Source organism: Aedes albopictus, chromosome 1, assembly GCF_035046485.1.
Source record: "Aedes albopictus strain Foshan chromosome 1, AalbF5, whole genome shotgun sequence".
Taxonomy (NCBI): Eukaryota; Metazoa; Arthropoda; class Insecta; order Diptera; family Culicidae; genus Aedes; species Aedes albopictus.
In genome coordinates, this window is record NC_085136.1 from 104,506,609 (window position 1) to 104,525,686 (window position 19,078).

The following is a 19,078-nucleotide window of genomic DNA, read 5'->3' on the forward strand; positions in this document are numbered from 1 at the left end:
CGGAGCTGATTTTGCACACCAAGAATGGTGCTTTTTGTTGTTATGGCTATATAAAATGCTGCGCACGGTGGAGGCTTCTTCCACCAAAACACTCTCGTGGCTTTTCTGCGTTTTTCGTAGTGCCGGCTGAGGGCGATTGGGATGAAATGCTGATTGGACAAAAAAAAACTGATTGTAACGAAAGTAGCCAGATTTCCGATTATATAATTTAAAGCGATTTGCTTGATTTGATGTTTTAAACGACCCAGAATAACTCCATAAACTATGAATCTAGTGTATTGTACCATTTGGGCAGGTGTACCTATTTTGGGCACTTGCCGCTATAACTAAGTCAATTTCGAACGGATTGATTTGAAATTTTGTATAGAGTTAGCCACGTACAGTATCTAACTCTATACACTAAATTCTGTTTTTACGCGATTTTTTGTTCCGCGTAAAAAAAATCGTGTAAAAAAAGTTTTCAAAACTTTTTTTATCGGATCATCCTAAAATTTTAACAGGGTATCAAGGATGATAAGAGAGATCTCTGGTAGAAATTTGAGCCCCATCGGAAGTAAATTGCGACAAGGAGAGAAGAATCTTTGCAAAAACACATCGCGTAATTTCGAGAAAATCGTGTAAAAAAAATCGTGTAAAATAAAACCGCGTAAAAAAAGATCGTGTAAAAAAAGAATTTAGTGTACATAATTTCAAATCAATCGGTTCGAAATTGACTTAGTTATAACGATAAGTGCCCAAAATAGGTACACCTGCCCAAATGATACAATACCCTATGTCTGTTCTTCAAAAATATTCTGTGAAAATGGTTGATTACGTAACACTATATAGTAGACAAATCAAAGCGTCCCAGGGATGTTCCAGAGCTTCTTAGTGTCGTTTCAGAGGGTCTCAAGAGCGTTCAGAGTATTTCAGGAGGTAGCAGGTGGTCTCAAAGGTTAAACACAGGGGATCTCATGAGCTGGTCAGAGGATCTGAGGGCCAGAGGGCCTTATAGGCGCTTCAGGAGGTCCCAGGGACCTGTAGGTCATTCCAGGGAGTCTCAGGGGCTTTCCAGAAGGTCGCAGGCGGTTTCAGGGCCCTTCAGGGAAGTACCTGCAGGTCTCAGGAACGTTTCAGGAGCCTAACGGTGTTTCATTGCAATGAGTTATACTCACTTTCTACTATCTCAGTTCAGAAGCTTGCTGTAAAAACGGCGTATAAAAGACTTTTTCGAAATTTCTCATCGTAATAGGCCGTTTTACCTCACGCAAATCTGTCAGGAAAAGGCCTGATTTGCGTTGCGTAATGAATTATTACAGCACTGTTTTCTGTTTTGGACAACTTCTTGATGATGATGTTTTGGAAAATTGTGACAACTGCACAGTATAACCTGTTATGTTCAGATTTTCTAAAACATGGCTATGAACATCAGTGTGCAGTTTGATGAAGAAGTTTTGTTAAAAACTATCCTCAAGGGTAATTTATGAAATTGCAAAAAACGTTGTACGCAACTTGGTACAGAACTCGATTTTTCCAGCACTCGTCGTAATTATCCAACTCGGCAAGCCTCGTTGGATAAATGTACGACTCGTGCTATAAAAATCATCATTCTGCACCTTGTTGCGTAAACTACTATTACATTTTAGGGTATGAGTTCCATAAGTAATCTCACGCTCCCAATTTCCCTACGTAGGGTCTGGGACCATTTGGGCAGGAGCACCTATTTTGGGCACTTGCTGCTGTAGCTCAGTCAGTTTTCAGCCAATTGACTTGAGTTTTGAAATACGATAAGATACGCACAGTATTTAGCCATGAACAAAATTCCATGTCAATTGGTTTGAAATTAACTGAGTTTTAGTAGCAAGTGCCCAAAATAGGTGCTCCTGCCCAAATGGTCCCAGACCCTACTTTTTGTTTTCGTACGTTCTCACTAATAACATAAAATACAAAAATATAAAACAAAACAAACAATGCTTCAACTCTTTCTTTCTCGAAGGTTGAAAACGGGAGCCACATGCTCAATAAGGAAACCAATACCCTAGTTTTATCTAAAAGTTTGCGAATAAACTGAAGCACACGCACACCAATGCCATGAAAGAGCTCTGAAGGCGACTTTCCATGGTGCGAGTGTAATTTATACTCACATCGTGGAGCGCCTCCCCCGCTTACTGGAGGTATCAGAGGTGTGGGATCTCATGGACGTATTAGGGGGTTTCATGGGATTTCAAGGGGGGTACGTGGAGGTCTCAGTAGATGGACCCCCTGGAATCCTCTGAAACACTTCTGAAATGTCTTGAGGCCACTTAAAACCTCTTAAAACGCCCCTGAGACTCCCGTAATACCATTGAAGCGCCTCTGAAATATCCGTAATACCTTTGAAATACCCCAGAAGGCCCAGAAACCTCATGTTACGTTTTTGCTGTATAAGAGCTTGAGAGAGCTTGATCCAAAAGCGTTTACTCCATAAGCTGTTATGCAACTACTTTTGTTGGTAGGGAAGGCTCCTAAGATCCCCTGAAACCTTCTAAACGCTTTTAAACGCCCTCCAGAAAAAATCTTGAAACTTTTGAAACGCCCCCTGAAGGCTTCATTATTCCATTCAAACGCCCTTGAAATCCCCGTAATCAATTTGAAATGCCCCCCCCCCCTAAAACCCCATGAAACGGCCCTGAATTGGTATCAAAAGTCCCTCAAACCTCTCAGAACGCCCTTAAAACGTTCCTGAAACCTTAAACTACTCTCTAAAACACCTCTGAACCCTCTAGGAACGCCTTTTTAAAGATCCTAAGGCCTTAAAATCCCTTGAAACGTCCCTAAAACTTCTGTTATACTATTCAAACAACCCTGAAACTCCCATAATCCCACTGAAAAACCAACGAAACCTGCCGGAACACCCTTCAAAGGGCTCCTCAATCTTCTGGAACAACTCCGCGAATCGCACCTGAACTACCTTGGAACCACCTTTTTTTTTGGGCTCTCTGGGAAGTGCCTGGAAATTCCATTAGAGGTGGGAGACCTGTTCTCGTGAACTAAATGTCCTCAATAAAGCATTGAATCAATTTATGCAAAAATGTCCCTCTTTTTATGGCCTTTTTCGTTTATGCACATTTTTAATTTATACACCCCCAGCTCGTGGCATAACAATGCTAATCTATCAAAGCGTCGTCTGATGCGATTTACGTGCACTATTGCGATGCAGTGCAGCATCTTATGCATCTATTATATTTTCTGAATAAGGATCGACTGGACAATTAACTTTAGTCTTGTGTTAAATCAAGACAAGTGTCACTTGTTTAATATGTCTTTTTGGCCTTTCATTGGACTTGGCCTTCCTCAGGGGATATAAACTTACGCCGTCCGATACAAAAAATACGAAAACTAAAACCAGACTAGTTACTTTGACACAAAAATGCATGCTTTCATTCTATTCATGTAAAGATGCTGACAAACTAGTAACCGTTCGACGAATGCACTCGAAGTTTTTGGTACTAAACCGATAACTTAAGCGCCATTCTTGGTGTACAAGAGACCACTGATTAATTTTAAATTTGCCCGACTAATACTTAGTCTTTTCACCTTAGGGGTTCTTGAATGATCACTGGTTCTAAATCAATTCAAGAATGTTATCTTTAACATGAAAAATTTCAAAATGACGTGAATCCCTACTGAGATTAGTTCAACCCACTAGACACCACGAGACAAGTTTAAAACACAACGAAGATTCCAGTTAGTAATGAAAACGGAATGGTACTGGTAATTCGAACAAACAGTTGATTGGGAGTTAAGGAACAGGAGATTCGTTTAACACTAGATCATGGCCCTATCTAAAGTTTAACACATACCTGCACAGGTTTGTATTTGTCAACTCGATGGTATGGTATGGTCGAAGTTAAAATTGCTGGGTGAATGCCGGCTGGACGGAAGGCCTCCGATGTTGGGGACTAGAGCGTCCGAAGTTGATCTTTTCCTCTAGAGGGAAGCCCACTTTTCTCAACGACCCGGCTACGCGTACAAAGATTCCACTAGATTATGAAGACTTCCGGTCCTTCGCACGATAATTGGGTTTCAAATTTTAAAAATTTCTTGTTTTCTTAATTTTATACGAAAGGGCATCTTTTTTCTGTGCCACTATGATTTTTTCAGATTTTAAGAACTAGATTTTGTTTGGTGCCTAAATTCAATTTCAAAGAGATTTTTTTAAATCACCTTTTGACAGCTGGGCAACTGTTTGACAGCTCCACCCAGTACAGAATGCGACGAGGGGTGATTCGACAAATCGCTCCCATACAAACTTCAAATTGATTTTTAGATAGGTTCCCGGGCACCAAAATTCATGAAAATTTGGATTTCGGCTCAGTTTGGCATGCAGATTCCGAATATAAAATTATGTCAACACCGCTTAAGAAGCCAATTGGTGTCGTGTGAGAACCGCGTTCTGATTGTGTATCCATAGTGTAGCATATTGGATCCTTTCCGGTGAGTAATTGACGACCCCCGCATTGGCTTCGCTTCACTTCGGTAGGGTGACCTCTAAAACAGCGAAATCGTAGTTTTATCTACTACCCCGCACTTATGCTAACTGCGAAAGGGATCCAGTGGTGTGGGAAATGCGCAATATGACTTAACCAAATACATTGCAATAAGTTGAAAAAAAAAAATAACATCATATGCGTTGTCTATCCGCTCATACATGTATACGATAGTAACTCAAAATCGTGCTTTATACGATGTTATGCTTATATGGGGCTGTCCATAAACCACGTGGTCATAGGGGGGTTCATCTAATGGCAATTTTGTATGGACAAATTCAAAAAATTTTATGGACAAATGACCACACGGGGGGGGTTGAAAAGTCCCTAAAAAATGACCACGTGGTTTATGGACAGCCCCTATCCTTGTGTGAATCTTGGTTGTCTGGCAAGGTTCCAGATTATAATTGGTAGGAAAAAAAACTACAGCAGTGGCTGTAAAGTGCAGATGCCAAGGATTAAATTCCAAGATTGTCTGAAAGATCCTAGATATCCACTTTGACTAACGAAAATGCTCAACACCATGCATCTTAACTAAGTGTTTAACGACTCAACCTCAGGATATTGACCACCCAACAATTCTGAAAGTAAAGCTTGATTGTGTAAAGTAACTCAGTTGAGTGAAAATTATTACTGTCACAACTGTGTAGACCTTAAGTTCTGAACTTCATGGTAGTTTGGCTGATCTGGAATATCCCAGAAGTATCTCGGCATTATTTCCGAGTAAGATTTCAAGGGAACCATGCTCTAGCGTGCGTAGCTTTTTTCTTTTTCTCACTCACTCTCGTAAACAAACACGAGAATGGGAAAGATAAAAGAGGGGGCATTTCCGAAAGAGATTATCAAAGAGAATGAGCGAGACGAAAGAAAAAGCTGCTCACGCTAGTGGAACCATGGATTATAGTTAGTTTTGTAAGACTACAGATTATGCTACAGTGTATGTATATCGGAAAAAAGCTACTGTAACGGCTGTAGCTAAGACCTGGAATTTGTGGGTGGGTGTCGAGGCCTCTCAAAGTCAATTAAGTTCTGGTAAGTTCAAAGCAGTTCATTCCAATTTGACATATGTAAGTGAAAAATAGTGGATAAGGCTAAAAAAAAGTTGCGATTTGTCCAATTTCGAAGAGTTTCGCACCAACGGCTACGATCATTCATATTCATACATGAGTTGGACATTTCGAGAAAAGGGATCCAAAGTACATTAGAGGAAAGGGATGGACCAGGGATTGAACCCATGTTTTTCTGCATACAAATCACAAGCGATAACGTGGATTCGTTTTACAAGACCACAGCATGGATTTGTTCCAAAAAACATTAGGGTTTTTTTTTTTGATTTTCTCCTTGGATTTTTCATTAAATTATTTGGATTTAACAATAAAAACAACTGTTGACGGGGAAATCGAGAAATTGCGCACATCAAACGATCTTAGATTTGCGGTTTCGTGCTGCTTTAAAATTTAAACAATTATTTGTTTTTACTTAATTTCGGTTTTTCTGCCTTATTCCTTCATGTTCAACAAATAATTGATATCCTTTAAGGCTCTTCTAGGCACTGTAAATAATTCATATCTAGTTAGTTTTAGGTATTTCTAGTAATTTAAGTTCACTCACTATGTCTATCCAATTAGATTTAGGTAGCATATAAAATAATAGGTTTAGATTATTGAGAAAATCACACTGATCCATCTTCTATCGCTCCCTTCTAATAAACAGACTTTGACAGTTCAAAGTGAAAAGCCACTGTATATCCCTTTCGTGACGAACCAGCACAAGTGTGCTGTTGAGCAATAACAGTTTTGTAATTTTTTTTTTCATCTGTTTAGTCTTTGTTTTAAATGATGTGGACTGTTTCAATAATTCAGGCATTACTTATACTTGTTTGTGTCTAAACAAACTTTTATTTACGTTGCCTCTGAGATTTACCACCACAAGTTAAACAAAAAGTGGACAAAAACCGCATATTTTCTATTTTCGCTCTATCTATGTAGTCAAAGATTGAAATCGAAAGACAAAAGAACAGTTATTTCAAATAAGGAAAAATGATTGCTTTTTGTTGGGAAATCTGAGAGTTATGGAGAGTCAACGTTGGGCCATTTGTATAGAGATTTCGTTTTTTTGCGCTCCTTCCTGAAAGGGATATGTAATTACGGTATTCGAGTGATTAATCTGCCGACTGGGTAAAATGAACTTTAACTATAAGTACCGTATCCGAATACGAGCAAAAGACAAGATTTCTTCCAGTATTTTTGTCGGAATTTGTTTTTGTGCTGTTACGGTTGGGCCTCGCAGTCTTAAGGGGAATGAAAACACTATTTTTTTAATTATTCCCGACTTTTCGGTCCGTTTGGGCCCTTTTTCAAGGGATCAATCTTTAAGGTTTACTGGTCAAAAACAGTAATACTAAACTTAAAAAGTCGCACATTTGCCTTGGTTTAGTTGAAAATTGATCGAGTATGGACCACCGAGAGGTGGCCTAACTGTTTCTAATCCAGCGGTATGGAATTCGGGTTTTATCTGCACGATCTTCCCCCATGATCCACCCATGAATCCCATTTTCCAGGATTCCTCCATGGATTACTTCCTAAATTCCTTCAGGGCTTCTTCTAATAGGTACCTCTTGAGATTTCTTGAAAAATTTCTCTCGGGAATACACCAAGAATTTTTTATGGTTCCTTCAGGGATTTCTTGAGACAGAGCTCTCATAATTCTTTTGGTTTTTTTTTTCAATAGGACAGATCGGTGAAGTACTAGATTTGTAGTAATGAGCTGAATTTTAGTATGGTGAGAAGGTCAATTCTCCGTTTCTGCAGTGAAATGGTGCAAAAAGCGTGGGTATTATGATTATAGGCAAAAAGCGTGGGTATTATGATTCCTTGCCTAATTTGATGCTGTTTGAGCAAAACTTCGGGCAACAGTGTTGTTGTTTTCTCTATTTCTTGCAACATAAACAACATAGTTATCCAAAGTTTTGCTCAAACAGCATCAAATTAGGCAAGGAATCATAATACCCACGCTTTTTGCACCATTTCATTGCAGAAACAGAGAACTGACCTTCTCACCATACAAAAATTCAGCTCATTACTACAAATCTAGTACTACACCGAACGTGCCATATTGCTACAAGGATTTTTTTAGAATTTCAAAAAAAATCCAGATTATTTTCTGGTAGTTCTTTTCTTGTAGGTATACATTTCTTCCGAGAGTTCATCATGGATTTCTCCAAGAATTCCTCCGGGTTTTCTTTACGAATTCTTCAAGGGATTATTTTCAGGAACTGCTCCAGATATTCGTACAGATATCTCTACTGGGATCCTTACCAGGATTTTTCGTGAGATTTCTTCACGGATTCCACGCGGGGATCCTTCAGAGATTTTTTTCAGAATTCCTCCATGGACAACTTCTGGAATTTCTCCAGTGATTCCGCAGGACTCACTTGAATTGCCTGGAATTCTCGTAGGGATTCCTTTTTGGATGCTTCTGAGATTTCTTCTAAGAATTTTCCCATAGATCCACCATTATTTTTTTCTGGATTACTTCAAGGATTACTCCAAAACTCCATTGATAGATAACTCCCAAGATTGCTTGAAAAGTTTCTCTTGCGAAAGTGCCACAAAAAATTTAGGATTCCTCCAGGTATTTCTTGTGATTTGGTCCAGAGATCTGTACTTAATATTTCTGATACAAACCTGGATTCGCTGGTTGGGTCACGACTGCGCCCCGATTAGCGAACCGTGTTCGTTCGTTGGGGCAACTGACAACTGATAAGAATGCTGTAGACACACGCAAGTGACGAGAAATACGTCACGAAACACTCACACACTTGCACAAACGTTCTAGGAGCTGCGATGCAGCGGCGGTCAGACGTCAAACTCGTTTTGACATCGATTTTGACATTGACAGTGCTTTTAGTTGGGTATTGCCCCAACCAGTGAACATTCAACCAACGAGACAGCCCATCTAACGAGCCCCCAACGAACGAATCAGCAATTTTCTCAGGGATTACTATATTAACCCGGGAGCGGTCGCCTCGTGTACTGAGTACACGCTCCATGAAATATGCACGTATGTGGTACACAGCGTGAGCGCGGCAGCAGGTATTCAAAGACGTGACTGCTCGAGGGTTAATTCTTTCAGGAATTTCTTCATATATTCTCCCTGAAGATTCTCCGGCAGTTTTTTCAGGTTTCCTGTAAGGGTTACTGCACACAGGAAAAAATTTCTACTCAGTGGCTGAATTGGTCTTACTCAGAAATCGAGAAATGCTTTGTTGTCTTACTCAGTTTCCTTTAAAAGTGGGGCAACCCATTGCCAATGGGTTGTCCCACTTTTAGCCGAAACTGAGTAAGAAAACAAAGGATTTTTCGATTTCTGAGGAAGGCCAACTCAGTCATTGAGTAGAAATTTTTCTCGGTGTACTGTGGGTCCATCAGGATTTTTTCCTGATTCTCACAATGGAGAAATATGATTTCCATACTGATTCTTCCTGAAATTTCTCAAGAATTATTCTGGTATACCTTTAGGTATTCTTCCTTTATTTTTTTTCGGATTCTTTCAGTGCTTTCTCCCGGAAGTGCATCAGGGACACCTCCATGGATGTCCCAATTTTTTTGTGGGTATTCAGGGATTCTCTTCACAAAAGGTTTCGAATGTTATCTAGAAATTCCATGAAGAATTTCTGTTAGATTTCCAATAGGCATTCTTTGTTAAAAGGGAGAATGAAAGTAAGTGAACATAAAATGAATAAATAGATGAGTTCCTTCTTATGTTAACGGGTTAGGGACAAAACGTCGAATGCCAAAAGGTCGAATGCCACAACGTCGAAAGGGATGAAACGTCGAAAACGTGTAATATAAGTAAATAGTGAGATTTTTATTCTTTTGAAGGAAACCCATTCTTTCACTTATAACTGCCGACTAGCTAAGAGGGGAGCCTTCTTGAGACTTCCTGAAACAACACCTCAAGGGTCGGCATGCTTCTTGACCAGTTCTTCGCGGGCAGGGTATAATGTGCTACCTGCTTCCATAAACTTTCACCATAACGGTGCAACTTCCTTCAGGGTGGCTACGATGGCGGCTTTAACTATCGTCGCCCGGATCTCTGGTACCTTTAAGGTGACGATGGCGATTATCTGGCCCGTTATTCATTCAAGGGCGTTTGGTTTACGGCGGGACTTGCCGGTACTTTCCTACGTAGGGAGGGGGGAGGAAAAGGGTGCCATCATCATTCAGAACCATAGTTCTGCTGTTTTCCCCCGCAATTCATCCGGTATTCACAGGATATGGTAGTAGTATAAGAATACTATGTTCCAGACAGATTACTCAACCTTTTCAGTTGGTGGTTTAAACATGAGTTTGAAGCATCATGGAGTGCAAAATAAGTCACTGGCGCTCAGACAGTAAGCCGAGATTACGCGACAATGTTCGTGTGTACCCATTAGTTAGTTCGTCATCCTTCTATCTTGCTGGATCTACCATATTGCCACCCCTCTCAGGCTACCAAAAGGATCATGCATTCCTTCTGGTGGTGGGCTGTGGAACTTCATGTATGGTGGCGCAGTATGGTAGACTATTCTATTCTTGTTTAACAACTAACTGACAAAGAAAATTGCCAAACACATACGGACACTATCTGCGTTTTTCACAAAACATAATTTAAATTCAAAAATACTCCACACTGAACTGCGAACACATACACACTTTTCGATGTTTTGTCCTTACGACGATTTGGCATTCGACGTTTTGTCACCCATTCGCAAACTTCTATTGAAAAACATTGATTATAAAAGATTCTTGATGGTGCAAATTAGAAAATAACAAAGCTGAGAGGTGTGTCAATGTTTTTCAATAGAAGTTTGCATATTGGTTAAAAGTGGTTAAAAGATGTCAGAAGCTGCTGCGGGGCCAAGTTTTACAATTTTCAATATGCTCACTGTGAGTACTTGGCCTCTCGGCATCCGTTTATGAATAAACATGTTCTTGAACTGGGGTCTCCAGTTAGCCTAGTGGTTAAGGCTATGGATCGCCATTACGGAGACGGCGGGTTCAAATCACGTTTCAGTCGGGGAACTTTTCTCGACTCCCTGGGCATAGTGCATCGAAACCGGTGCCCGTACCCTACCTGCGAAAGCTCATGGGATTTCAAAGATTTTGGAGATTTTTGTTCACATTTCTTAGAGTTTAGTTCCTGACATTGTCGTTGTGTTTCATCGAACTCCTGTGTCTCGATTCTCATTGGAATTTATAAGATTTTCATCTAATATTTCAACACGAGTTTTTCGGATATTTTCTTTTGGAATAAAGCTGGCAAATTTTGAACTTCTCTTCTTTAAAAACCCAGCCTGATTGGGAATCATTATTAAAGCTTTAGGTTCTTCGGATGCCAGTTTAGACTCTTGGAACTTCTGGTCAGATTTCTGGAAATTTCATAAATCTCTCTCTTCTTGGCGTAACGTCCTCATTGGGACAAAGCCTGCTTCTCAGCTTAGTGTTCTATGAGCACTTCCACAGTTATTAACTGAGAGCTTCCTCTGCCAATGACCATTTTGCATGCGTATATCGTGTGGCAGGCACGATAAATATGTCCTTTAATTCCCGATAGCTACTTAGGCACTCTCAATAGAATTCTTAGAATTTCCGTAGATTTTTTGTAATACCCATAGGGATTCGTGTGGAATTCCTAATTCGTATATTCTCACCTAAATTCTCGAGATGCTTGTTGCGGCTCTTGTGATTCTGTTTTGTAAGTATCACTTGGGATTCCCGTCTAACGTTCTATGATTATCATCAAGATACTGGGAATTTTCGGCAATATTCTCGAAATTCCCTATTGAAATTGTTAAAATCGTGTTATGATAGCCTAGATGTATTCGGAAAACTCCGAAATTCGTCAACTAGCTTGGTAATAAAATGTAGGGTCTGGGACCATTTGGGCAGGAGCACCTATTTTGGGCACTTGCTGCTATAACTCAGTCAATTTTGCACAGTGTGAAGCATTAAGGAACATCAATTCCGAAAAGAATCAAATACATAAAATTTGAAAAATTCTTACGATTATGTCGAAGGATTATTGTAGTCCTGAGCTGTATGAAACGTGTTTTTCACAAATCTTGTAATATTTCTGAATTCATTTCTCAGGACCATTTCACCCAACACCCCCTTGCGAACTGTGTTGTAGATGTTTGCCAATTTTGTTTTACGCATGTTTATCGAGGAGGCCGTGACTGCCGCGCCGCCGACCGCCAGCAGCCATATGTACCTCTAATGTGGGTTGGTAGGCTAGAGGGTGGTTGGCTCCTTTCGCGGTTTGCGTATACAAGAACACATTTCCAACCAAGCTTCGAAGTCTTCGGAGTAGGCCTTGTTATTCTCTTTCTGTGCATTCTTTCGTTCGCGTTCTTTCAATAGAAATCCAGGGGCCTGCTTTTCCTTTCACTCATAGAAGAAGCACTTTTTTTGTTATCGAGGACGACGTTGCGTTGTTTGGAGGGGGCAACGCTGATAACGCTAAGCCAAATTAATCGACTGGTTGGAGATTTATCAGCGAGCTTTTTCTGTCGGACAAACAAGCGACGAATTTGTGGGGACGAAAGGTGACAATCATTCATTTAGGTACGGAAGCTCGAGGTCGAGACGACCGCGTGCTTCTGTGGGTAACTAGGTATTTACCACGCGAAAACATCCGAACCGTGTGATGGGATATGTTGGTTTCAATGGAGCGTTTTTTTTTTGTTGTTAGCTACCTTCCTCAGGAATGATTCAATCACTGTCATTTGAATAAAAAATTACAATGACAAACGAGCCATGATTTATTCGTTTTTACGTGAGATTTTTCAACCATCACCGATTCACACTGGATAGAATTTTGGTAGAAAATCTGCATCTTTTCGTAACCACCATGAGGGTGTCTAGAAGATTGTTCAATAGAGCAAAAGCTACTTCTGATTGGGTTCATTACAAAAAAGCCCTAACAGAATATAACAGGGAACTGAGGCTAGCCAAACGTAAGGATTGGAGACGGGTGTGTGAAGACATCAATAACGCTCCTGCAGCGGCAAGGCTCCATAAAGTCCTTTCAAAAGACCATTCCAATGGTATTGGAAGCCTCAAAAAGGAAGATGGCAGTTTTACTGTTGATTCTTCTGAAACATTGAAAGAGATGATGAAAACTCATTTTCCAGGGTCGATCTTTTATTCGGCAGAAGAGCAGGACTCAGACAAGGTAAACCATGCATGGTCGACAAATGCCTATCAGAAAGCCTGTGAAAGTGTGAAATCTTTACGCCATCGAGGGTCGAATGGGCACTGAGTTCTTTTCAGCCTTTCAAATCAGCTGGGATAGATGGAATCTTCCCAGCGTTACTTCAACAAGGGAAAGGAGCGATTGTTCCGCAATTAACCGAAATATTTAAAGCCTGTATCACTTTAGCTCACATACCTAAGGCATGGCGTAAGGTTCGTGTTGTCTTTATTCCAAAAGCTGGTAAAAGAGATAAAACAACACCTAAAGCCTTCCGACCTATAAGCCTTTCCTGTGTTCTGTTAAAGACCATGGAGAAAATAGTGGATGACTTTATCAAGTCTACCAGCTTAGTAGAAATGCCTTTAAGCAAGTGTCAATTTGCTTATCAAACAGGCAAATCTACCATAACAGCGCTACAGTCGCTAGTCAGTAAAATTGAGAAATCATTTCAAGCCAAGGAAATAGCCGTGGTTGCTTTTCTCGACATTGAAGGAGCATTCGATAACGCATCCTTCAGCTCAATGCGTTCAGCAATGGAAGCAAGGGGCTTGGATAAATGCATTATCGAATGGATAATATTAATGCTAAAAGATCGAGAGATCTCATCCGTTCTTGGAGGTGCGCAACTATCAGTAAGATCTGTGAAGGGCTGTCCTCAAGGAGGAGTACTATCGCCCTTATTATGGTCTTTGGTAGTGGACGAACTCCTTAAGAAGCTTATCAATCAAGGCTTTGAGGTTATTGGATACGCAGATGATGTAGCTATTCTGATACGTGGAAAATATGACGACACGATATCTAGCAGGCTACAATCTGCGTTGAATGTTACCCTCAAATGGTGCCGAGAGGAGGGCTTAAACGTTAACCCTTCAAAAACTGTAATTGTGCCTTTTACTAGGAGGTTAAAAATAAATCTTACTGAACCTTCTTTATATGGAGTTCATATTCAGTTTTCGGAAGAAGTTAAACATCTTGGGGTAACTTTGGACAAAAGACTGAATTGGAATTCACATTTAAACAATGTTTTGACCAAGGGTACGAATGCCCTTTGGGTCTGCAGCAAAGCCTTAGGAAAAACCTGGGGTCTTAGACCTAACATGATTCACTGGATCTATGCTGCAATAGTCCGACCTAAGATTACTTATGCTTCACTTGTTTGGTGGCCCAAAACAAATGAGGTAACTTCTCAAAGGAAGCTAAGTAAGCTACAAAGACTTGCTTGTATATCTATGACAGGAGCAATGAAAAGCACTCCATCAGTTGCTTTGGATGCTCTTCTCAATATACTTCCATTGCATCAATTTGTTAAACTACAATCGGCAAAAAGTGCCCTGCAGTTTATACGTTAAAATAAAGTCCTAGACGGCGATCTTGTTGGACATTTGAGGATCATCAAAGACTTCAAATTAAACATGGACATAAAAACAGTAGAAGATTGGATGATAACGAAGACCAACTATGATGTTCCCTTCAAAGTGGTGAAACCATGTCGCTATGTTTGGGATGCTGGTGGGCCAAGTTTACGTCCAGGTTCTATTGTATTTTATACTGATGGGTCCAAGATGGGAGAAAACACTGGGGCTGGTGTTTTTGGCCCTGGTATCAGTAAAGCTATACCAATGGGATGCAGTCCCACTGTATTTCAAGCGGAAGTTCAAGCTATTCTAGAGTGTGCCAACATTTGTTTGAAAAGAAATTATAGGTTTGCCAAGATCTGTATTTTTTCGGACAGTCAGGTGACTCTAAATACGCTAAAAGCTTTCACGTGTCAATCCAAGCTAGTGTGGGAATGCATTATTTCTCTGAAGCAATTGGCCAGTAGGAACGAGGTAACTTTATACTGGGTGCCCGGTCATTGTGGAATTCCGGGGAATGAAAATGCCGACACTCTCGCTAGACAGGGTGCGGCATCAAGCTTTGTAGGCCCTGAACCTTTTTGTGGAGTTCCTGAGTGTGCTCTACGGATGAAACTAAAAACTTGGGAAATGTCCACGGTAGAATCTAATTGGAATGCCACGGATGCATCCAAGCAAGCGAAAAGGTTCATACAACCCAGTGCAGAAAAAGCCAGGTCCATATTGAATCTAAATAAAAGAGATCTCAGGGTAATTACTGGTCTGATGACTGGCCACTGCCCGAGTAAATATCATCTAAGTAAGATTGGAAAAACTCAATCCTCCGAATGTCGTTTCTATCAAACGGAAAACGAAACTGCCGAACACTTACTCTGCAACTGTGGAGTGCTGTCCCATCAAAGATTGGCGGTATTTGGTAAAGGGTTTCTAGAGCCCTTGGAAATTTGGCGAAGTAGTCCCAACAGGGTAATAAACTTTATAAAACGAGTTGTGCCTAGTTGGGATCAGGTGTTACATCAACCATTGTCCATCACAGCCAGGGTGCAAAATGTTCATAGTCATTGACTGAAAACAGCACGAATTTGAATGATTCTGCACTGAATATTCAAAACAAAGAAAATCATTTTCGCTCTCCCTCTTCACACAGTCAGTCAATTCGTAGTCATTGAATATGAAGCCGATCGAGAAACATCTTCATAAATACCTACGTTTATGGCTACGATTCCTTCCAAAAACGCTTCACAACAATCAAATGGGGAAAGATCTGTGTAAAGCATCGTTAAATGTAATCGAAACGTTGATATTTTATCAGCAATTTAACACTTTGTAAGATGTTTACAAATATTCATTGACTTTCATTCAGTTGACAAACGAGTATCGAGCAGCTGAATATGAATATGAAGGCAAGTGAATGAAAATTGCCACAAGGTGAACTTCAGCTCGCCTGCTCGAAAATTTTGCGCCCTGGGTATGACCCATATTTAATTTGGTGCTAGTCAAATATCCTGTCACAATTGAGCTGTGAATCACAGCTCAATTGTGACAGGATATTTGACTAGCACCAAATTAAATATGGGTCATACCACAATATTCCTAAATAATGGACGCAGTGGTTAAAAGGCTCTACAGATGAGGGATGAGGGATGAGGGTGAGAACGTCAATGCAATTTTAGTACAGATCAACTAAAACACAAACCTGCTTCCTAGGATTCTGCATTCTAATTCAAGACTTAACCTGAACAAAAAAATAGTTGATACTACTGTTTTCTAAGCTATTGTAAGTCGAATTTAACTGCTGTTACCAAAGCTGTTACTCTTTTCGTACTAAAAAGGCTACTACGTTTGACAATAACTTGAAAAGAATCGATTTACTTGGTTTGCAAATCTTTTAAACGACATATGATATTTGCAAACCTTTAGTACAGTTTAATACCTTCTGAGGCCAACGGACCGACGTCAAATGATCGTGTCGAATTCCACAGACGCGAGATTCGCCCAAACGGATTAACAGCTCAATTATCCTTCGCCTTTGAAACAAAGAACCGGCATCGTTCGTCAACCAAATAATTTCATGGTGTAAAAACAAAGAACAAAAAATCCAAGGAAACGGTGTTGTTCCTACGACGACGTAAGTACATGTATCCCCCATTTCGGGGGATGAAATTTGAGCACCCCTTTGTTGGTGCACTTCCCGAAAAAGGCTCGATTCCACGTTAGAACCAACCAGACAACCTCGCCTCGCACAGGTTCATGCTGGTCGAAACCCAACCAACCGATAGAAGGCTACCAGGGTGGGATCTGTCACATCCAAACAAACTCATTCGCCCTTGCCCTGGCCTATTGCATTGTTGCCAGAAAGGTTTCAGATTACTTCGGAGGTCTCCAACGGGGCCTTCTTCTTCAACTGATGTGTCAGAAGGGTATTGCACTGGAGGTACAAAACGCGGTACGCGAAACTAACCAGGCAAAGAAATTATCATCGCCCTCATACATGTGCATTGTGCAGCAATAACTCTTCCGAGCATTTGAAGGCCAAAACAAAAAGTATGACATTTCTGCCTAGATATTTTTCAACTACCAATGAGATTTTGTTCAGGATTTTTTTCCAGAGATTTCACCAGCAATTTCTCCGGGGATTCCATCAGGAATTCCTCCGGGGATTCCTCCAGGAATTCCTCCTCGGATTTCTCCAGGAGTTCCTCCAGGAATTCTTCCGGGGATTCCTTCAGGAATTCCTCCGGGGATTCCTTCAGGAATTCCTCCGGGGATTCCTCCGGGGATTCCTTCAGGAATTCCTCCGGGGATTCCTTCAGGAATTCCTGGGAGAATTCCTCCAGGAATTCCTCCGGGGATTCCTTCAGGAATTCCTCCAGGGATTCCTTCAGGAATTCCTCCGAGGATTTCTTCAGGAATTCCTCCGGCGATTCCTCCCGGGATTCCTTCAGGAATTCCTCCGGCGATTACTTCAGGAATTTCTCCGGCGATTCCTTCAGGAATTCCTCCGGGGATTCCTTCAGGAATTCCTCCGGGGATTCCTTCAGGAATTCCTCTGGGGATTCCTCCAGGAATTCCTCCGGGGATTCCTCCAGGAATTCCTCCGGGGATTCCTCCAGGAATTCCTCCGGGGATTCCTCCAGGAATTCCTCCGGGGATTCCTCCAGGAATTCCTCCGGGGATTCCTCCAGGAATTCCTCCGGGGATTCCTCCAGGAATTCCTCCGGGGATTCCTCCAGGAATTCCTCCGGGGATTCCTCCAGGAATTCCTCCGGGGATGCTTCAGGAATTCCTGGGAGAATTCCTCCAGGAATTCCTCCGGGGATTCCTTCAGGAATTCCTCCAGGGATTCCTTCAGGAATTCCTCCGAGGATTTCTTCAGGAATTCCTCCGGCGATTCCTCCGGGGATTCCTTCAGGAATTCCTCCGGGGATTCCTCCAGGAATTCCTCCGGGGATTCCTCCAGGAATTCCTCCGAGGATTCCTCCAGGAATTTCTCCGGGGATTCCTCCAGGAATTCCTCCGGGGATTCCTCCAGGAATTCCTCCGGGGATTCCTCCAGGAATTCCTCCAGGGATTCCTCCAGGAATTCATCCAGGGATTCCTCCAGGAATTCCTCCAGGGATTCCTCCAGGAATTCCTCCAGGGATTCCTCCAGGAATTCCTCCAGGGATTCCTCCAGGAATTCCTCCAGGGATTCCTCCAGGAATTCCTCCAGGGATTCCTCCAGGAATTCCTCCAGGGATTCCTTCAGGAATTCCTCCAGGGATTCCTTCAGGAATTCCTCCAGGGATTCCTTCAGGAATTCCTCCGAGGATTTCTTCAGGAATTCCTCCGGCGATTCCTCCGGGGATTCCTTCAGGAATTCCTCCGGCGATTACTTCAGGAATTTCTCCGGCGATTCCTTCAGGAATTCCTCCGGGGATTCCTTCAGGAATTCCTCCGGGGATTCCTTCAGGAATTCCTCCGGGGATTCCTTCAGGAATTCCTCTGGGGATTTCTCCAGGAATTCCTCCGGGGATTCCTCCAGGAATTCCTCCGGGGATTCCTCCAGGAATTCCTCCGGGGATTCCTCCAGGAATTCCTCCGGGGATTCCTCCAGGAATTCCTCCGGGGATTCCTTCAGGAATTCCTGGGAGAATTCCTCCAGGAATTCCTCCGGGGATTCCTTCAGGAATTCCTCCAGGGATTCCTCCAGGAATTCCTCCGGGGATTCCTCCAGGAATTCCTCCGAGGATTTCTTCAGGAATTCCTCCGGCGATTCCTCCGGGAATTCCTCCGGCGATTCCTCCGGGGATTCCTTCAGGAATTCCTCCGGGGATTCCTCCAGGAATTCCTCCGAGGATTCCTCCAGGAATTTCTCCGGGGATTCCTCCAGGAATTCCTCCGGGGATTCCTCCAGGAATTCCTCCGGGGATTCCTCCAGGAATTCCTCCAGGGATTCCTCCAGGAATTCATCCAGGGATTCCTCCAGGAATTCCTCCAGGAATTCCTCCAGGAATTCCTCCAGGGATTCCTCCAGGAATTCCTCCAGGGATTCCTCCAGGAATTCCTCCGGGGATTCCTCCAGGAATTCCTCCGGGGATTCCTCCAGGAATTCCTCCGGGGATTCCTCCAGGAATTCCTCCGGGGATTCCTCCAGGAATTCCTCCGGGGATTCCTCCAGGAATTCCTCCGGGGATTCCTCCAGGAATTCCTCCGGGGATTCCTCCAGGAATTCCTCCGGGGATTCCTCCAGGAATTCCTCCGGGGATTCCTCCAGGAATTCCTCCGGGGATTCCTCCAGGAATTCCTCCGGGGATTCCTCCAGGAATTCCTCCGGGGATTCCTTCAGGAATTCCTCCGGGGATTCCTCCAGGAATTCCTCCGGGGATTCCTCCAGGAATTCCTCCGGTGATTCCTCCAGGAATTCCTCCGGTGATTCCTCCAGGAATTCCTCCTGGGATTCCTTCAGGAATTCCTCCGGGGATTCCTCCAGGAATT

General features: G+C 42.2%; 1 protein-coding gene across 2 annotated transcripts in view; it reads left to right on the forward strand.

The window, feature by feature from the left end:
• LOC109397635 (RNA-binding protein MEX3B) overlaps positions 1–19,078 on the forward strand; it is a 223,401-nt gene that overhangs the window by 85,963 nt on the left and 118,360 nt on the right. The window lies entirely within an intron of this gene.